The 22827-nt window shown below is 38.5% G+C and overlaps 1 long non-coding RNA gene across 1 annotated transcript; it reads right to left on the reverse strand.

Annotated features, from left to right (window-relative positions):
* Positions 1–3041: 3041 nt before the first annotated feature.
* On the reverse strand, positions 3042–21482 carry LOC121674523. The gene is made up of 5 exons (XR_006019662.1): positions 21334–21482; positions 17323–17390; positions 8520–8735; positions 8312–8378; positions 3042–6704 (listed from the first exon to the last, which is right to left on the reverse strand). It is a non-coding gene; the product is annotated as an uncharacterized LOC121674523 (long non-coding RNA).
* Between the last annotated feature and the right edge of the window lie 1345 nt (positions 21483–22827).

Genomic DNA, 22827 nt, shown 5'->3' on the forward strand with positions numbered 1-22827 from the left:
GTTCATGGCATGCACTAAAGGGTTTGCTCATACAAATAAGAAGCAGTGAAAGCAACTGAGTTATTGAAAGCTTTTGTCCTTTTACAACATCAGTGTGCTAAACAGCCAGATGCATGTGATGCTCTGTTTATTTAATACATGCCTGTTTATTCCCATAGTAAAGCCAAGTCATCTCTTCTAAATTTGTAGTCTAATCTCCAACATAATACAGGCCCCAACATTTCTAAAGTTAATAAAGTTACAATCTTTTTCTGATAGAAAATTAGGAAATTAGGTTCAAGTTAAATAACATAAAAATGTAGATCAATATTAAAAGCAAGAAAATGAGACCATTAAAAAGAAATTGAAGTAAAAATAATCCTTCAATATCACTACCCTCAAATGTCCTCCATTGCACTGAAATTTATATTTTGAATCCAAGTATGGGGTTCATGTGTACTCTTCTCTTAGAAAACCAGAATAATTTTAACAAAAATAAGTAGAACTTCACAATGGCTAATTGCATTTCCATACCACAAGTGATTACAAAGAGAGTAGTAGTGATAAGGGTATTCCCTTGACATGACTACCTATTCCATCCCATTCTTTTCAATAATCATTCTTTAAATAGTTGGACATTCACAGGGTTTAATTTTCCCGAACTCATTCTATCTATGTGCAGAATAGAAGTAGTGATCAATTTTTCAAAAGGCTTTGTTAGAGCCTTCACTGTTGAAAAATTAGGCGGCAGGAATGATAACACAAAACATGATTGTTGCTGTTGTCTCTGTAAGGCCTTCTCTTCTGAAGTACTGGATTTCACCAATTGACATGTCTAAATACTAGGTAGAAATTTGCACCTGTTGAGCTGAACATCATAGTTTTTTTTACCTGAGAAATAAATATTGCTAGAATTGAAGATTTTGCCAATAATGACCTTGTTAGGATATAAATTTTTATACTGATCAGTCATCATACACACAGCAATTTTAAAATGCTTTTTCTGTTTTTTTTTTTTTTTTTGAAACATTGCATAACTAGAATTTTGTGCAACAAACAACGGAATGTACCAGAGAAGAGGGCACACCACCTCTTTCAGAAAGCAGTTATCAGATGTCCTAGGCCTGCCTTGGGAGCAGTACTGGCATGGGGTTTTTTTGCCCTGAATTATAATGTACAACAAGAAACATGGAAAATCAGAATCATGGCTGTAGCAAATCACTAAGCACCAGAGCCACAGACAGCGAGCAGAAGACAATTCCCCAGATGCCCTTCCCATTCAATTTTCTGTGCCTTTGGCACTGTCTGTAAGTACTTATGCTGAACCTCATGACCTAAATGCAGAAGGGGTATCTTTTCTTTTTAATCATCTAACTGTAGAAGGAAATGTGGTTTAAAACAGCAAAAACCCAGTGCCAGGAATAAGAAATTTTAGGAACTGGTGTTGCCTCTTGGTGATTTCAATGACACAGTTAATGTCCTGATCTTAAACCACTGAATATTATAGCCATAAAGAAACAAAATAAGGAGAGAGAGGAACCCAAGCAACTCTGTATTACACAGCATTTCCAAGCTATATGGATTTAGTACACAGGCACAAATACTCAGAGCAAGACAGGGCAGAGCAGGGAAAGATACTTCAAAATAAGCTTCTTCAATTTCTCATTCAGCTTTCAGGCTGAGGGCAACTAAACAGATCCTATCTGCTTGGCACAGGCCACACTAAAGAAGATATAAACTAGCAAGCAAAGTACAAGTCTAAATTTTGCAAGTTTATGTTTAGTTTGCAAAGCCACAGAGCAAGCCCTTACAGTACATTGCTACTATTACCTGCATTCCCTGAATCAGAGCTCACACATGCATGTTTAGTTGCTGTGCCATTGCAATTCTATTTCCTACACTTACTTCTGACAAGAAGCATAAAAATCAAATTCCAAAAGAAAAACAGATCAAAAGTCTATTTGGTTTCCTCACCCTTTCTCTTCTCTTCTCTCCTCTCCTCTCCTCTCTATATTTCAGACCCTATTTAATAAATTCATTGACGTATCTGCAGGATTTTGCCTCAAGTTCTGTTTGTGCCACTCATAGGATATCACTGATATCCCACCTTCAGTAACAATCTTCAGGAATAAGCACTACCCTGGGCACCCTATGGTATTCCATCATCCTTTAGTACCACACTCACAAGCACACTTTATTCCTTTCTGTGCTAACCCTGATGACAGATGTCTGTTGTGCATAAGAGCAGCAACAGCTTTGATTTGCTCTTTGATCCTTTGAGTTTTACTTTGCTTTAATCAAAGGCTGAAAAAACCATTCTAGCAAGACTGCATGAGAGTAGGTGTCCAGGAGAAACACAAGTGTAGGGTGTGGTCTCTGTGTTCAGCAGTATCAAAATAGTGTCTCTCTCCATAAAGGGAAGTTTGAAGAAGAAAAGGATAACAGACCCTTTTTTGTGTAAAATGGGGACATCCATAATATTCCTCTAATCACAGAAAGGTAATGTGGGTACCCCTGGCAACTAGATATTCTTATTCTGCTTCAGGTAATTATCTAGAAAAATTAAAACTGTCTCACATAAGTATGTGAAGATTACTAAAACGGAAGGCAACAGTGCAAAGATAGAAGTAAACTAAAATTATTTTAAAATACACTCTCTATGCAAGATGTCAAGTCCTAGTCAGATTATAAAAGGGATTAAATAACTTCAAAGGAAAATTAATACATAAAGTTGGTTCTTAATATCAGAACCTGGTCTGCCTGAGCAGAAATGTTAGAATTCCTTTAGATCTCAAAAATGTTAATTTCTTTTTGCCCTCTAACAGCACAAATTGCCTTGCTGGGTGAAGTGCCCGTGGACAAATGGCCATCAAGTAATTTGTCAGTTTTACCTGGCTAAAACTTCTGTGTTTCTTTACAAGACAGAAAATATAAGGAAGGTAGATGCTGACATATGATAAACTGTCATTGTTTTATTGGATATATTCAGTAATTCTCCTGTGGCTATTTATAGTCATGCTGAAATTTATGAAGATTTACCAACCTGATGGTATTGCCTTCCCTGTGGGAAAAAAACCTCAACTTCCTTACATATCTCAAAATTTTTCTAAAGCAGTGAATAAAAATGCAGTAAAAAATGAATGTTCAGAATTTTTTACAGTGGTTTTTTATCCCTCCAATTATCTGGTTTTTATATTTAATCCTGGCCATTTTATGTTGCAGCAGGTTTGTACACAATCCTGAACTAAGTTGCAGGTAACCTTATTCTTTGCCAGACTTCATTCATTTTGGGTCACCTATAGAACTTAACTGCCCCATGAAAATTGTACGGGTTTTAATTAAAACTGGTTTTGGAGCCCTAAACTAAGGACACAATGTAGTGCTCAAGAAATCTAAATATTAAATAGTGCAACTAAAACCTAAATCATTTTAGTGGAGGTTTTACTTTGAAAACAAAATAGGAACAGAATGCCCAACTCTGTTAGTCTTCTAGGAAACATTTTATCCTAAATTAATATAATTACAATTAAGAACAAATTGATATTTCCCACAGTTCATTAATTAAACTGGAACTAACTTTTTTATTTATTAAATAATTAATTTTTCTTACATCTGATTTTCCCCAACCTTTAGGATTTTTTCAGAGGATCCTGAATTCAGTGCAACTGAAATACCTATTCATTGTGTCACTACAGGTTTTCTAGGGTCAGTTTCTGGTGTGATTCTACTGTTAGCTTTTGTTGGGATTTTGTATCACCCAGATAAGTGGTTTTAATCATAAGCATTGTAGTGACAGCTGTGGTTACCACTTGGGACAGGATAATGGGGAACGCTGCCCAGATCTCTGGGTTTAAGGGAGTATTAGATATAGACCAGCAGTCCAGCATGAAGCAACTCAAGGTTTCACAGATATTTTGTGTCAACAGAAGAATGGCAGGATTCAGGAATCACCGGTTCCTTTCTGGGCTCTGAGGAGAACTGAGCTCCACTGGCCACAGTCTATTCTTTCTTGGTCCCTATTTCTTTCCCCCCTCTTGTTCCTAGTTCACAGCGCTTTTCTTTCTTCAGGTTGCTCATCGACATCCTCATTGCACACAACCAGGCTCCTCAACCATGTCTCAGTTTTTCTCCACACTTCCAGGATCTGACCTTCCATGTGTTGTTATCTCTATACAGGTGCTGTATTTAATTATTTAGCTTTGCCAGAACCTCACAGAAATATCCCCCCTAAAGCCTTGTGAGAAGTCCTTGCCTTCCCAGACTATATCTTGATGTTCTTCAGTTCCAAACTAGGTGTCCTGCAGGATTTTATATCTAGTGCCTTCCCACAGGAACAAAGGAATGGGATCTTTCAGCCCAGATGACATTTTAGTGTAGGAAACTGCTTCCTAAACCAGAAGAAACTTTGGACAAAACCGAAATATTACCTTCTCCATATCTCCTTTAATTCCTAGATCAAACTTAAGCAGATACAATTTATAAGTTTATACTCTTTTCCTTTGTACCAATATTCCACATCCCATGTTAGCTGATTTACTTACAAATTGCAAGCATGTCCTCTTTTTTGTTTTTACTAAACTAAATAAGATATGCTCTAAACTAAATAAATTCTGCTCTTCTAATCCCCCTCCTCCAGGTAAAGTTTTCCATTACCGTCTCATTTTAATTCTCCTGCTCTGCACCTGTTTGAGTCTGGATTCATCTTCATTAAATGTAATCATCCAGAATAGAACAAAATACTGCAGAATTGGCCCTAGACATTAGCACTAATATGTTCTTTTCTGTACTAGAGATGCTACATCTTAAGCTTTCACATACATTTTTAAGACTATGAATGTCAGACTGATGTCTCATATATTCCCATAATGGACTTAGACTTCCTGTTGCTTTATCCTCATCTGTTTTTAAGAGTTGACAAGTTCCAAATTTATCTATGAAATTTGTGTTATTCATCTCTAAAACCCACTTCTACAGTACTGAACCCTATCTGTGCCACTCCAGTTGTCAGTGATATTCTGAAGTGTACCCTGAATTATATTCTAACTTTTCTTGAATATTGTCAGTGCCTTACAACTACTTGTTATCACATTTAGCACACTGCCATTTTTGGTGTCAAGGTCATTAATAAAAATATTTAATAAGTTCTGTCTCAAGACTGATCTTAGAGGAGTAATCACTCTACGGCCAGATAGATGCTCTTTCAGCACATTGTAGAGCTCCCTCTCTATTTTTTTCCTTACTAATCTTATACTTCTCCTATAAAAATTGCATCATCTACACTACAGTTAAACTAACAGCTTCATACATGACATCAGAGTGAAGAAAAGACAAAGAAAATGCAGTATCTGTAAAATCAATACCCTAACAAAGATGGGTGTGAAGTCATTATAGTGTGAGACATTGTCAGCAGAATCAAGTCATATTTTATCACATTTTCACTTACTTTATGCTTTTAGTTGTTTTCCCCACGAACATTTCTGCAAAGACATACCATGCCTAGGAGGCCAAACGCATGGACCCTGTTATAATGCCCATGCCCCCACCACACACATCTCAAATATTTTTATTGTGCTTGTTGCCATTTTGTCATACAATCCAAACAGACAATAGTTCTGTTCAAACTCACTGCTATGAACCTTTCAAACATGTGTCAGTTCTTTCTGGATTCTGCAACCCATGGTGTATCCAGCCACAGTGGCTCAAGTACTCTGTGTCCTTTGTATGCTGCTTCCAGTTCAGATGAGCTTATTTCAAGTTCTAAACTCTCACCTCTTTTACACTCCCTGGCTTCAGCCCTGTACTGAACATCCCATCCTTCTCACAGAGGCTGATATCTATTAGCTAGCTCTGCAGATGTTCAAAATCAACAACCACCAATTCGCCTGGCATACCAAATATGAAGTACATCTGCAAACCAGGCTACAGTAGGATCTGAAGAAGGGAGTGACCCCCAGCTGGAAATCATTTAATCATTTTAATTTCTCCTCAACCCAAGATTCTCAGTCCAAGGCTCTGTGTGTGCCCAGATGGCCCTGCTCTCCTGCTAGTGTTGCCTGTTGTTATCCCCTCATGCACATTGGCTCCAGGGCTCCAAACAAGTTAGCTACACCCAGTCCACCACTAATTTGCTGTGCAAAGGAATGGCTTGCAGGGATGTTTCAATGCAAGTGGCAGACAGGCTAGCAGCATTGGAACTGGGAAGGATGTGGCTTTCAGCTCTGGCTGTTAGGATGGCTCTCTATCTGGCACTTAACAGAAACCAGATGAAACTGAGGACAAGAACATGATTTTGAAAAGTGAGTTGAAGGCAGCAGGATGCATCTTCCAGCTGAAGCTGGGATTTAAGCACGCACCAATGCTGCCATCTTAATTTGGGGCCGGGACACAAACCGGAGACCCAGCCTGCTGAAGCCCCACACCACTTACCTGCTGATTTGTAATCTAGCCCATGTCAGCTGGCTCTCCAAGAAGGGAGCAGAGATGGGATATGCTGCAAGTCTGACAGCTGCACTAGCAAGCAGTTGGCAGTGGCCATGCTCTAAAAAAGGTTTCTTCCGAAAGAAGCTCAAGCCCACCTTCCTGCACAGCCAACAGAGGGACATCTCACACCTCTGGACACCTTTAAAACCACAAATAGTGTCAAAATAGTGCTGATATCTTGGTCATTGTGAAGCAGTACAGCAGGCTCTGACTATAAATGATTTCTTCAAAGTCAAGTAGGAAACCTGTTGGCACAAAAAAAAAAAAGGAAAAAAAGGTCAGTTTTTCCAAATTTCAGAGATAATTTCAGCCATATTTGTTCACACTTTAAAAGAAAAATTAAAGCCTTACAGTTGAAGATGGATGATCTATTCATAGCAAATAATGTAGCCATCAAACAGAGACTTTTAGTCACTTGATGTATTATCAATGAATAGACTGATTTTTATGAATATGCTCATTAGCTGTAATTGTTTAACAAATGATTTATCTGAAAAAGTTTCATCCCCTGAGTTGTCTCTGATCTACTTGCTTTTTGATTATTCACTAGATGTGGTACATGATTACTTTGCTCCCTCATAGAATAAGTGAAATATTAGCAGTATCTGTGAACACTTGCAGTATGAATATTCATTTGTGAATGCAAATGTTATATGACTTGTCATTAAAGGCATCCATTATCGCCCTATGAAGAGTAGTTTGACTCTTTTTAAAAATAAATGTAATTTATTGTGACATCTATTCATTATCAAGGTTACTCTAAAATACAACTAAGTAATTACCTTTAAATGTTAATTCATCCCTTGCTGCAAATATTTTTTCTTTTAAATACAAATTTTAAATGTTGCTGTAAACAGAGATATGGGCTTCTTAACTCTTGCACTGCCAAGCATGGGTTATTTTCAGAGAATGAGCATGTCTACACCGAAACCCCATCACAGGATAAGAATTTGCACTCACATATACTGTGGGAAAGAATTTACACTGTTAGAGGCTGAGAAGAGTGGCATCCAAAAGGTAAAGAGAAAAAAAAGAGCAAAGGGAAGAAATATGAGACATTCACAGGAAAAATGAAATTCTCCAGAAAGCAATAAAAATGCAATAAAGTAAACAAGTTGAAGTGCTGTGGAACAGCTAAAAACCTTGACAGCATGTAACGATAAATTACTCAAGAGAGGAGGACACTGAAGATGGAAATTCTGCTTGTAATTCAGTCATATTAAAGGAAACTTCAGATCTGTGTAAAGAGCTGGCATTTATTTATTTGCTTACACTGGAAAATATTACATATTGTTTTGAAATTGTTTTTTTCTTTATCCAGAAATAGCACTCTGAGTGCTACTGCTGTGCTGTTGCAATAGCTTCTCACATGTAAAATTAATATCTGCTAAATATGGCATACCAAGTGAGGTAGTGACAAATAATGGACCACAATATGATTTGTTAGGAGTTCTTCTAATGTTCTGCTAAAGAATACAGTTTTAAATGCTCCATTGTCTGGCGTACCCACAGTGAATTGCCCTTATAAAAGCTCTGCTGAATATTTTTAAAAACAGAACTTCAAAAGCCTTAGAAAGAAATTCAGATCCCTGCTTGGTGACACAGAGTTTCAGGAAATGGTTGTAATAATTGCATAGAAATGTTTTCATACAGTTCAGCAGGAAGTTGACAATCTCTTATGTCATCACTATTAATGAGAGTATAGACATTTCTTATTAGCTATGAGAAAATGAGGCAGATTATGTGATGAAAGGTAAAGGAAGTTAAAGCTCTTTCATCCATAAAACAGTAAATATAACAAGAACAGCAAAACATGGGTGCAGAAGCCAAGTATCTCTTTGGAAGGTGTTACCTGTTCACTGCAGCAATTGCTAAGTAGAGGTAGATCAGCAGGAGAAACAGGAAGCCTTCTCACACATCTACAAAGGAAGGAAGAAAAGAAGCTGCACTCTAAGCCTACAAATAGTAAGTCAGAATAGGCCAAAAAGGATGCAGTGGATCAGCTGCCATAATGGAGTGAACTGTGTAAATATATCTAGAAATTCAAACCTGGGACCTACTGTGGAGAAATACAAGACTGAAGCGACTGACTCCGACCCTTGTGTTGTAAGTACTGTGTATCTTCAGTCAGGAAGATGGACATACTTGACAAAGCCCCATTTAGTGCTGGGGCTTGGCATCCGTGGAGAATCCTAGTAGAAGTCTGACTCTTGCTCTTTCCATGAGCTTCCACAGAAAATATTCTGTATCTACCACTGGAGAGCTACACTTGGTACCTGGAAACAGAGAAACAGAAGCAAAGATAATAAAACAGTGGAGCAACTAAGCAATACAGTATGTTTAGAGTACTTACAACTGCAGGAGTAAAAAGGAAAAGGTTCAAAGAAGAATTTGGGATCTTTGTGGAGGTGGGTAGAGCCACAGCAAAGAATAATAACTTGTTTTAATATGCAAAATGAAAAATAGAGTAGACTCAGAGTGTGGAAGAAAATACAGACCAAAACAGAAATCTACTTTTGAACAGAGTTGCTATATTAGTGATAAACAAAATCATTTTCCAAAAGAGTCTAAACAAGAATAAAATGGGTTGATAAGAACAGTTGTGTATATATTTTCATGAAAGAAAAGTATTCAGCAACAATCAAGATCATTATAATAGCATCACTAAGGATCTCCAGTGGAAGAACTAGGTCCAGCAACCTGAATAGTACCTTGAATATAAATGGAGCATGTGTTAATTTCAAGCTGCATGGCAGACACCAAATCCAGTTGCACATAAAAATTACAATAAAAAACTGAAAAGAAAACCTAGTCATGTGGAACACAGGTGGTAAATCTAACATTTTACATTAGAAAGCCTACTTCTAGTGTGAATACTTGAGAACTGGTAATTAAGTGCAATAAAATCCTGACAGATTATGTAAATTTGCTCTGGTCTTCCTTTCTGTGCTCTACTCTATGTAACTAAATTTGATTTTAATACTAATATCTTCGAAATTGTGCTGCTTGTGATGGTTAGTGTACCAAAGGTGAATCAAGCTATTCAAATGCTTCACTGTAAGTTATTCCTTTCTGGTTCTTCTGTCCTAATATAGATGTTTAAAATTTCCAACATATAGCTAAAGCTATGCTGCCTATGCCTATCTTTTTATTGATATATTATTCATACAACACAGATTGAAGACAAATTGCCTCAATAAATTGTGTTATTTGATGCAACAGCGGTTATAATGTGGATCTTGTTGTGTTGGCATCATTGGAAAGATATTTCATTGTTGTAATGTCATAGAGATTTTTATATTTTATTCAGTTTAGCACCATGCAGTTTATTGCTTTTAGTTGCTATTTTGATTTTTATTCCCGTGCCACCAGATATTCCATTTAAAAATCATAATCATATGACTTCCTTTATGGTGAATGAATTCTACCTTGTAAAAATCCTTAACAGAATTTAATTGGATTCATTGGAGTTTTCAGCAGTTCATTCTATCCTGAATAAGAATGGACACAAATTTCTCCCTCTCTAAACTAGTGGTGAAAACATTCTTTTATAATATTAGACTTAGGAATAGAATATTTTCTTAGATTCCCACTTGAAATACTGCACCATCAGTTCCTGGAATTCTCCTGGCATAAAAATTTTTAAGGCATGAAGTAGTTGCTGAAGGTAAAGGAGCCTGCAGGTAACCCCACATCCCAGTACTTGCCTCTCAGGTTTAAGAAAAATTTCATCTGAAATCTGGTTGCTTTGTTAATTGATTGATTTTGTCCAAAACAGTTATGCAGTAGAACTGCATGAGTAAAATTGGGAATTTTCTATATTTTGGCTAAATATCTTCATAAATATTTATCTCTGGCCAGTGTGTTGGGTGTCTTCACTGATACCATTATTCTGTGTGCACACAGTTGAATGAACAGGATTCAAAAAAGAATAATATTTCAAGATTTGAAAGTACTGAGGCAACTTGTGCTACTTTCTCCAAGTGTCAGCATACAACCCAAAATGCATGGTGACACCCTCTCTCTAAAATAATTTCTTGTCTTTCTTGTGAGTTTCCAAATATATGACAAAAGAGAGTGAGAAAAAAAGAGACAAATATAGATGCTGATAATTATAGGAAAAGCCTTCTGGCACGTCCAGAAATAGAATGCAAACTTCTGACTCATATGTCTGCATCCTGGCCACTGCACCACACTGCTTTTCCTACAGACTTATTTTTATGGAGTAAACGCATATTTCATAAATATCGAGATTGAAATATATTGTAAAATTGTCACCAAAAACTCGTTTTACATACTGTTAAGGGTTTACTGTGTTTATACACATTTTAAAATAATGCCGTGCAAGAAAGCCCCCAGACTGCAAGATGTTACATAATTTCACTACCACTGCTTAATATTTTATAAAACATCAATGTTAATCTATCTGAGCTGCGCTATGAAAATCTTTCAAGAGTCAGTAATTGGAATTTTGCAAGGATCTTTATTTTATGAAGAAATACAAAAATGCCAAATCATTAAGGTGTTTTCATGAACAAAGACAGTATGCTATTGTGAATTAAATTAGTTTTAGCTTAACATTTTGTCAACATAGAGGAACACTGTGTGTCTCTGATCTTCATTATCCATTCTCTCTGACTTCATTGCTTTTAGGAAGACATTTTGTAAACAGCTTGAAGAATATTTTAATTTAAAAATCCTAAATATAAAACATTCTGGTTTCTAAGAAATATATGAGCTTAGTATCTTAAATGTGTTCTCCATGTAGTGTTTGCTGTCTTAAATGTGTGCCCTTTTTGCTCAGTTCACTGAGTTCTTGGAGCACAATTTGCACTTTTTGCATACAAGTATCCCCCTGTTTCTTGGAGACATAAATTATATGGAGAGATTCCAGTACCTGAAGGGAGCCTACAAGAAAGTTGGAGTGGGACTTTTTACAAAGGTATGCAGTAACAGGACAAGGGGGAATGGCTTCAAACTGAAAGACATTAGCTTTAGATTAGATATTAGGAAAAAATTCTTTACTGTTAGAGTGGTGAGACACTGGAGCAGATTGTCCAAAGAAGCTGGGGGTGGAACATCCCTGGAAGTGTTCTGGGCCAGGCTGGATGGAGCTCTGAGCAACCTGGTCCAGTGAAAGGTGTCCCTGCCCATGGCAGGGTGTTGGACCTAGTTGACGTTAAGGTCCTTTCCAACCCAGGGCATTCTATAATTCTATGATTCTATAATACATATTAGGGGAGCACAAGAAATACATATCTAAAGTCACACATTTACGCAGATTAGTAGAAATAACATACATATATGCCAAGATTCTTTATATTTATGACTTTTGGGTAAAGCAGCACTGTCTCATATTTTAATATATGGGAAAGGAGAACATTTGGGGTTTGTGGAACATCATTTTCCCTTCTATGTGTACAGGCAACCAAGCAGGATGGTCTACTTGGCACAGGAAATTATCTTCAAGAGAACAGCCTAGCTACAGCCACTGGTGGTATGTGGGCAAAAGGAGACAGAAATAAAATCAGCTCCTATTTAGTCTAAAATCTAAATGCTGAAGACATAATAAATCAAAAGACCAGAAGAAATGAAGACTCTTTATATGCTGATGTATGGGCAACAGGTGAGAGATATTCAGAATGCTTCCTTATGAGCACATATTTCAGTTATTCACTGAAGCAGGAAGGGGGTATATTAATCAAATTTTTAAAAACTTGATATATTCTAATATATTCCTTCTAAGGGATTAAACAGCAAAAGCAACAGAAGAAGGGTGCTCTTGATCATTCAGCGCTCCCAAGTCATTGAATGCCTGAAACTAAAAAGTTTTCAATCATTATGTACCACCATTCCAACAGAAATATCACGATATGGATAAAGTGAGCATGTTCTTCCTTCCATCAAATCTGAGTGCAGAGTGAGTTCCAAAAGTATTCTCTAATAACATGCAGGGAGGAAAGTTAATTACTGTGCATCCTTTCTCTTCATCTAGCAGATGTTTCAGCAAAAACTACACTTCTGCCCCTGGAACTTGTAAAACTAGAGGTGAATATTTCCTGACCTATAACTATGTTTGACCCTGGGGACATTGTATACTACAGAAATTGCTTGATTATCAGGCTGGTGACGCCTAGTTCAGTGGGAGTGATAGAGTCTGATTTATATTTCTTATGTGGAAACAGAATGCATAACTGTGTAACCAGTATGTTCTAGACTTGGTGCTTTAATAGGCCCAACGTAGAAATGCTGAAAATAGCTATGAGTCAAATCAGTTGAGAAAAAAAACATAAATGGAAGCATCTGAGACATGAGTGGAACTACTTCACATTATATTCAAAATCCACAGTCTAAAAGAGTGGAAAAATATTCACACTGCTTATAAAAGCAACTTAATAATGGAAAAAAGCAGGTACAAAATTGTATTTAATTTATATATGTATGTATATGTATTTTAGAAATGAAATGGGGAGTTTATCCACAAATGTTCAAAGTGTTCTGACTGTGGTTCATTATTTTAAAATGTGTATAAGCATGGGGTAAACTCTCAACATAGTGCTCATAATAAGGTTTTGATGAGAATACTCTTCATTCCTCTGTTTAATATTTATGAAATAAGCATTTACTTAGTGAAAGTAAGCCTTTAAGTGAGGCACATTTCTCTGTGACCAGAATGAAATGAATATAAATAATATAAGTTAGAAAGTAAGAGTTGTAGGAAATATATAAAATGAAGAAACAGGAACATGATGAAAAACCTCTAGTCAGCAGAGTCAAAAACAATGCAAATTAGACTTTTAAATAAACTAGGAACAAAAGAAACCCTGAAAACAGTGTCAGTCCATTGTTTATAGATAGAAATTCTGGCCTCTGTCTTGGCTCAACTCAGAATTCCACTGCAACAATGATGCAGTCTCAGTGCAGGAGGAGGTGGTAGATTTACTCCACTTAATTGAGGAAAGGCAAAGTGGTCTGTCAGAAATGTGCTTTTCCAGCAGTGGGATGATGCAGCTAAGCCCTGTGGTGATGAGGGCACAGAGATAGTTCCCATGCTACCAACACTGTGGTCACTTCTGCTTCACTGCTTCCTTACGTGAGGTGTTCTAAAGGAGCACATCTGTGTAACTGTATTTTAGACAGGAGCTGATTTTTGTTGTTGCATTGGGTTTGCACGGCCAAGCTTTGGTAGTGGGGGCGCTTATAAGGGTGGCTTCTGTGAGAAGCTGCCAGAAGCTTCCTCCATGTCCAATATAACCAATCCCTGGTAGTCCCAGTACTGCTGGTCAAGGCAGACCAACTAGAAATGGAGATAACACCTCCATGATAACATATTTAAGAAGAAGGAAAAAAAAGATATTGCACAATTGTAATTGTGGCAAGAGAACAGCGGGGTGAGAACATCTGAGAAGAGCAACACTGCAGACACCAAGGTCAGTGGAGAAGGAGGGGGAGGAGGTGCTCTGGGCACCGGAGCTGGGATTGTTCTGCAGCCCGTGGTAAAGACCATGGTGAAGCAACTCTGCCCTTGCAGCCCTTGGAGATCCACAGGGATGGAGAGATCCACCCACAGTCCATGAAAGAGTGATCCAGGTTGCAGCAGTTTGCCGAGATCTGTTGCTCGTGAGATGGACTCACATTGGAGAAGTTCATGGAGAATTGTCTCCCATGGGAGGGACCCTACATTGGAGCAGGGGAAGAACTCCTCACCCCGAGCAGTGGGAGAAACGACGTGCAGTGACCTGACCATAATCCCCATTCCCTGTCCCCCTGCAGTGCCAGGGAAGGGGGCATAGCTGGGAGGGAGGGAGGGAAGGAGGGAGAGAGGATGGGGGAAGGTGTTTTTAAGGATTTCTTTCACTTCTCATTATCCTGCTCTGATTTTGTTAGTAATAAATTCATTTAATATCTCGAATTTGAACCTGTTTTACCTGTGATGACGGTATTTGGTAAGTGATCTCTCATACTCCTTCTCTCAACTCATGAAACCTTCATTATATTTTCTCCCCCCTGTTCTGCTGTGGAGGGGAGTGAGAGACAAGCTTTGGTGCCTGGAATCCAGCCAGGGTCAACCCAGTACAATTGTCTTGATCTTCCTACCGGAAGCTAAGTATTTACCTTCTGTTAGTTTGTTTGCTTGTTCTCTCTGAAGAGTCCCTGGAAGGCTGAGTGAAGAAGACCTCTGTAAGACCTTGCATTCCCACCTTACCTATAGCATGCTGGTCAGGCAGCTGTCAAAGAGCCTTGATCACCTTCCAACAAAATGATGGAGAGCCAGAAGCCTGGAAGCTCAAGGATTACTGGCCTGCAAACTTCTCAGCACCTAGCTCTTTTGCAATCCAAACTCTCATGGGAATCTGGAAGACTACTAATGAGCTAGGAGAAGCAAGGGCCACAGGGTCTTCAATTATGGGTCAGAGAGTTACATGAACTGCCCCAGAGCCGTGATTCTTGGCCTTCCCTTTTACAAAAGGACTTCATCTGTCAGGGCTTTGACTGCATACTCTAAAAGTGAATGTATTGCAAATCCTGTGGAAAAAAAATCTGTCTACACCTGTCCTGATATCAGCTACAGGAAGAGGTAGTTTTGGAGACTGGAGATGACTCAATCTCTAGCTTCTCTACTGGAGAGGAGGAGGTGAAAAAATATCCCAGCAGAGGACACAAAGAAATTTTAGGTAGTGTGAGGTGGAAGAAAACAGCATATCAAAAGTGTGTTATTGCAGATGGGAAAATACAATGGGAATGGCATTCCTAGTCCCACAGACATGGTCAACCTATTGATGCTGATGCACTCATCCAATGTCACTATGCCCCAAACAATTATTTAGTCAGGCTGGAGCTTGGGGGTCATCTACTGGATCATCAATCAGTATGGCAGCACAGTTTGTGTGTGTACAGCAAGGTGTTTACAGAATAAGAGGAGAAAGGGGAGGTCAGAGGGGTGTCTGTAGGATCTGTAGCCAGAGGAAGGCACTGCCTGGAATTTCTGGACAGGGACATGGGAGGAGGTCTCAAAAGCTGTCATAGTCATCACACTGTACCTACCAACATGCTCTTCAGATATACTGTGAATCCCACAATAAGAAGGTCTTGAGATCTTTCCATTTTTATGGACGCTACACACAAATAAATGGTAGAAGGACTTCTGCATTCAAAGCAGTTTGGTAGACACAAAGAAAATCACCAAATAGAAGCCAGCAATTTTTTATGTCCATTCTGGTCCACAAAGAGCACACAGCTTTTTAAAATTACTTTTATGGAAGCTGTCTGTTCCTTCTTCTGAACGATGTCATTCAGGGTTGGCTATGGTTTTGCTTAGTCTCATCTCAAACTTTTAGTCAGTGCACCTACACCCATCTGTAGGCAATGTTTCATGTGATTTGGGAATGCCCAGCACCTTTTCAAGTCAAGTCCTTCCTTTTCTCAGGACTTCTTCCAACCACACAGCTAATTGTCACACCACTGTGAGCACCATGCCAGAGGTAAGTTTTCAGCTCCGTTCCTCACAACATACCTGGACTAAAACTCATGGTACAATCTTCCAAAAAAGGCACCATCCCAGCTTTGCTGGGGCATACTTAATTCTCCTAAAGCCCAGGGCATTTCAGCAATGTTGGACTGGAAAATCAGTGCAGTTCTACATTGCATTGGAGGTCACATCTGAAGGGTTTTTTTATGTTAAGCAATCACAGACCTGTTTTTCTGAAAGCAATGTTATTTTGGAAATTTCAGTTTTACAGGTGCTTAATCAAAAAGGCTGTAAAGAATTAATTTTCTGTGAAACTACTGAGGATTTGCCTTAGACATACACACTTAGAAAAAGAAGAAACTATTAAAAAAAAAAAAGCAAAAAGAGGCACTATCATATTGCTTTCCCTACAGTAATATTTTCTCAAATTTGTAAAACAAATTGATTTTTGGAGAATGCATCAAATCTCCTCTCTCCTTTCCATCTCTCTCTTGAAATATGGTTTGAACCAATACTTCAGACACATGTATTTTAAGCTATTTACTTTAAATTGTGATTTGCATACTGCCAAGTATTTAAATGTAGTTGTAATTACGGTGGTTGGGAGTGACAAACACCAGGAGACCATCTATCAAGCTAATTTATCTCCCTATCTGTATCAGTATCAATCCATTCACTGTTCTTCTTTTACAGTATCCGAGATAATATGGTATTTACAGTGTTATGTGTTTGCCAGATGCATGTTAATTAAGCAAGAGGAGATTTAAATGTGTCTTTGGCTGGTTTCTTCATTCAGCTGTCTTGAGAAATACTCAAAAGTAATTTCCATTAACTGCTGTGCTATTTACTGGTGAGGACAGAAATGGTCATTAGTGACTCTCTGCTGCTGAATGCAGCCCTCCATTTCATCATAATTCTTGGGGAAGATTTGCTTCAATGCTAAAAAAAACTCTGTGTAACATTGTTCCAAAACCTCTGCCTTGTCGCAAATGCCAGCATAGATTGATATTTATTTTTAAGCTTAGAATGTGAGTTTTAACAGCTGAAACAAAATCTATGCATTAGCAAAGGGAACACATTTTCTAAGAAATTTCAGGAAAAGGGGAAAAGAGCAGTTGTGAGTCCAATTAATCTGGTATTCTCATGAAAGCCTAGGCCTGGGTCTTCAACATCTTAAACCAGGAAAAGTTTTTGGAAGTTTTCTTTTACACCTTTTCTGTTTCCTTCTTTGTGCCAACATGATGTGCAAAACTGTCTGGAACAGGATAGGGGTGGTGACACTGCCAGATAAACACAAGGAAATGACTTACTGCTCATTCATGCCCTGTGCTATTCTGTGCTGTAGACACCCTAGGGCTGAATTTATTTAGCAAAGCATTTTAGGATGTACAGACCTTGCTTGGTAGGCTTTCCGGTGTTGTATTTTCACACAGATGAACTATTCTTGAAGAGTTTCTCCATTCTATAGGATAAAAATAGATTTTTCTTTAACAGCAGATGACTACTGTACATGTCCTTGTCCCACCCAGCTATTCCACAACCAGTATATTTATTGCAGAATTTGGGAGAAAACATCACTTGGCATTATTTTTATAGTTCCCATATTTTTCTCTCTGTATCTCAAGGTTGTAGCAGAATAGAATCTTGTCCCCCATCAACATGGTGATAGAAAAAAGAAATACGTGGCTGTTGGTTTAAGTTTTTCTTTTTTTCTACAGTATTTTTTATTTTCTCCACAGCATTGTGACTGTTTAGGAATGTGATAAACCTTATCTTCCTGGAAAGTAACTAGAGGATGATTTTTTTGTGGGAGTTCAGTCCTAGTTAAGACATACTATGTGAATACACACAAGGCATCAGTTTTCAAATATCTTCATTAATGGGCTTAAAACCAATCAATAAATCAACCCATGGAAATTCATGGCAGGGGGAGGGGGAAAGCAGTACAATGAATCACTGCACTTTTGGCAATTTCATGTGCTTAATCACTATGGATCTGTGAAGATCCATGTCTTTTAAGTACACTGTCTTGCAAAGGTACCAAATGATCTTTCACTCCCTTCAAAATTCCCTGTTAGTCTTTTAAACAGACTCTCCCCTCCAAAAGAGCATATGAAATATCCCTTTAATTATACAGGCACATAAACCTACCCATAAATTGATGCTAACATGCATATCAAAGATTTTCTCAGAACCATACAATGCCAGAAGCACTTTTCTGTTTCATAAAAATCTTAATGAAGCTTAAAACAGCAACTTCTAACATCTTTACTCAGAGATATAGAACCTTGTAGGTTTTTTTAATAAATATGCTCACTGATTTCTTTGATTACATGCAATAAAGTGTACAGGTTTATATACACATCAAATGAGTAAAATGATGTTACCTAGACAAATTATGTTCTCATGCATGGGGAATATCCATTAAAACAGGAATGAGGACCTGTGCTGGGTCTATGAACTCTGACTGCTTTGAGAGGAACAGTATGATTTATGACTTACAGCGAGCTGTCCTCTCCACCAAGAAACTTCCTCTCATTCCCTTCCAATTTGGGGAAATTTTCATCACTTTTCAGCATTTTTGGTTAGGGAGTACTGGCCAGGTATGGGTTACAGATGACTAAAAAATAGAGGAAAATTCTATTTCACACCCACACAATTGTGACCAGTGGGGAGGTTTGTGGTTTGTAATTATTGAAAGAAACGCACGGTCTTTGCAAGTATAGGGTCTTACTTATTTCCTTTCTTTGAGGAATGATAATGCAGTAAATCATACACCTCTGAAGTTTTATTAAATATTTATCATAAAGATTTACCAGCCTTATTAGTTTCACCTCTGCCAGCAGAAGAGCTTTCACAAAATGGAATGGGATTTCTATTTTACACTTCTCAGCCTTTGACTACAATGCATTAAGACAACACAGTGACTTATTTTTCCAGATGTGTTTTTCTTTCTTTGAGCATAATTTTCCCCCTGGTTTTGTTTAATTTTACACTTGACTGAGGTGTATAAACTGAAGGAGCTGAGGTAATTTCAGAAAAACACATATGTGGGTTAAAAAATGTTTGAATCATAATTTTGAAAAAAACCCAAAACCAGTTGCAGCAATAACATAATTATCTGGAGTCTGAATAGAATTTGCTTAAGAAAACCCATTACTTGTAGCAGTGGCACAGCAGTGGTTTAAGAAGCACTACTCCTAGCTTAGATCAAGTGATAGACTGGAGATAGGTGCTCCATTTCTAACTTGACCTCAAGCTTTCTGACTCATGTCATGAATCAAGCAAGGCCATCTAGAGCTGGTTGTCCAGGACTGTGTCCACATGGTTTTGCAACATCTCAAAGGATGGAGACTCCACAGCTTCTCTGTTGGAACACTGTTCCAGTATAAAATCATCTAAAAAAAAAAAAAAAAAAAAAAAAAAAAAAAAAACCATAGTATTTTCTGATGTCCAGGAGGATTTTCACATGTTTCAGTTTGTGTCCTTTGCCTTACATCCTCAAGGGCAAGGGGACCTTGAGGACAGTGGGACCTCACCCTCCATTCAGAAGTTAAAATCCAAATGAGAAAAAGAGCCCTTTAAAATGCCTCACATTGTCATTATGCTAAATACAAAGTGAGATCAATGAGTCAGAACTGGAGATTGGATTGCCTTTATGATGCAGATCGTCAGTTTGTTATTTTAGGTCAAAACCCTAGTTATGTACAGCTCTGTGCAATGGGACACCTGCTTCCTGCCTGGATCTGTCCATCTTCCTCCAGCAACCTAACAAGATTTCAGGCTTTTTTTCAAGTTTGCTGGGCACTCCTGGCATTTTCTAAATTATATCAGGACTGAATTACTAACTAAAGCTATTCTTGATGTTAATAACCTGAAATATGGCCCCAGCCCTTGCAAGCTGTGCTCCCCACAACGTTGTGTCTGATTGCTTTTGTTTGCTACCAATAACTGCTCAGAAGTGATCCATCCCAGATGTGCCACCTCTGGGCTCTTCAGCTCCATGGCTGTGTCCCCCACTGACTTGCTAAAAGATTGACCACAGGACTGGCTCACATCTGAGCACAGACAGGTTGCAGTAGAAGCCTGCTGAATTTCCACCAACCCATTTGTAACTGGAAGGCATGTGGCCTGCATCCCTCCTGTGTACAGGCCACTGCCTAAGGAATGTCTGTTCTCTCCTGACATAAGACTATTCAAAGTTCTCCAAACCAGTGTAGTACTCCCCTGTTTGCCACAGTACAAACTCCATTCTATAGCAGCAATACAGGATGGAAGATTCAGACTAGCACAAGGTAGCCGAAAGCCATATGCACCTTCGCTCCCACCTTGATATTGTCCTGGCATTGACTCCTTCTGTGGTGGCCATAGGTTTGAAGCTTGATTTCAGATTGCATGAAGAAATATTTTTTGCTGCTTTGAATTCTTCATAGACTTTGCTGTCCCAGTATTTTTAAAACCCTATTCCTGATTAAAACATTTGTTTGCAAAACACCTTGAAATCAGCATTAAAGGTATATACCACTAATTCTGCAAAAGAAAATTACTCTCTTAGAAGGTCTGTATTGACAAAGACCTTATGCCATTTCCTACATACTGAAGTAGCCATAAATGTCCCCTCTTTCTAGATCCTGCATTGTTTGGAAGAAATAAGGCATGATGTACAGGAGGGGAGAAGCAGCCCTGGTTGTGTCCATGGACCCAAGGAAGGCATCCAGGTAAAGCTACTGATGCAAAGGTGACAGAAGCCGTGAGAGCTTCCCTTGCAATGACCTTGCTCATCTACTGGCCTTGATTTGTATTTCATCCTGCCCAGCCCCATGCCACTTCCTTGGGCTTTGTACTTGTCAAAGCAGGAACACTCCTATCCTAACTTCAGCAATTATCCAGTGACTCCGAAACCTACGGCAAAGACCACCAGTCTTTGTTTGTATCAAACCAACTTAGGGTCAAAGGCCTTGAGCTGCTTTATTGCCAAAAAAGCCCCAAACAAAACAAACACAAACAAAAAAAAAAAAAAAAAAAAAAAAAAACCAAACAAAAAACCAAACAAAAAAAAACCCCAAACAAACAAAAGAAGAAAAAATGCTGCTGTACAAATACATTAGAGGTCTTGTGGGATATCTTGGTCTTAACAAACTCAGGCATAGGCTAAGGGATCATCTCTTTTTATTACAGGAAGGCATATTAAGTTTCCCTTGTACTATTAAAATCTGTATCTTTGAGAATTCCTTTACCCATACATCCAGAAAAAAAATTCACGCAGTGGGGTAATCCTCCTTCCCTAAGTCTTTAATTTCACTTCCTTACCTTCTGCCACCTACGGCTTTTCCTTCAACTGGGAAGTAACTGTTTCTGACAGCTCATTAATTAGTCTCCTGTTGTAACTGCTGGACTCTGCCTACCTGCTGCTCCCTGAGAGCTCAGCGAGGGTTTCCTAGGGCCATGCGATCAGTTGCATCCCAGAGTCCATTTGGGACAGCCCTGCCATCTGGCTCCGGCAGCCAGCAGCGTTACAACGCAGTGGTGGTAAAGAAGGCAGAGAAGGGTCTCTCATGAGGGTTTGAGATGGCTTTAATCACATCTCATCCCAGCGCTCTCAGAGGCAGAGAGACCTTGTGGTCCGGGTGCAGGGTGGTTTTGTCCGGGCCCAGGGGCAGTCCCTGGGCGGGGTTGGGGTACAGGAGCCAATAGGGAGAAACCAAGGGAGTGGCCAAGGCTAGGGCAGGGAACAGGGGGAACATGGCATCGCAGAATCAGGGGGTTAAGTATTGCTAGGAATAAGAAAAGTCCCATTTGCTTTCAGCTTGTGCTGCTCTTGTGGTATTTATTTGTGAAGTCTATCTTTGAGGTTTTCATGCCTTTCTAGCTAAACCATCCATTCCTTTAATGTTTTGGATTTTCTGTCATGTCCAGACTGCAAACCATCCACAAATTAAAGGCTCGTATTACATTGCTTGTTTTGATTGGTAAATTCTATTTGCTTTAATCATAGCTTAATTCTGTGTCTCCTCAAGATCTGTTATCTTATTCAAGATACAGGTACTCAAAATTGCAAGCCTAGCTCTTCAGTCTTAGTCAGAAACTCCTCTATGTTTTTCTCTCATTCAGACAATCTCTGCTAAAATTCATCTTTCTCTGTATGTATTCATGTATTTTCAGATGGAACACAATACTCCTCAGATTTCTGCCATACAGTTTCATAGTCAGCCTCCTCTTTCTGGGATAGCTAAAAAATGAAAAAAATTTGCTGCTTCAGAATCTGCTATTATGAGAAATAGAGCTACCTCCGCCTTCTTACTTGTACCTTCTGCTACTGATGGGCACTTTTTAAAATCCTCTTTTATCTCTGACACCATGTGCTGTCCATCCTGAGCCAAGGATTTTAACAAACAAGTGTTTCCTACCACATCCAAATTCCAACAAATCAGCACATTATATTATGGGTTTTGGCATAAAACAACACATTGACCAATTAACACCAGAAATTTCTAAGGCTCCCTACAAGCTCTGTAGTAGTAGAGCTCCTGAATTTTCACTCCTGTTTTTTCCCTGAAACTATTCTGAATTTATCTGTATGCTGTTTGGTGGTGGTGGTGTTTTTAAAGCAGTAAAACAGCTTCACCTCAAATACTACTCTCACCATTGATACCACTAATATATTTCTTAAGGGAAAGGAAAGGCATGGAAACTTCACAGGAAAAATGTATCTTAAGAAAACCTTCAAATCAGTTTGTCTCTATTGCTTCCTCATTATTCCCCCCCACCTTCCTGTAATAGCTTTCATGTATATATTCAGAAAATTCAAAAAGGGTTTTTCCAGATAAGAAATTGTCACACTGAAATTCAAGTCTGAGGTTGCATGTTCTCAGAAGCTTTTGATGTTTTCTCACCGTTGG

This window comes from Corvus kubaryi, unplaced genomic scaffold (genome assembly GCF_017639235.1).
Source record: "Corvus kubaryi isolate FWS band 111438036 unplaced genomic scaffold, C.kubaryi_AGA036_p1.0 68, whole genome shotgun sequence".
NCBI lineage: Eukaryota > Metazoa > Chordata > Aves > Passeriformes > Corvidae > Corvus > Corvus kubaryi.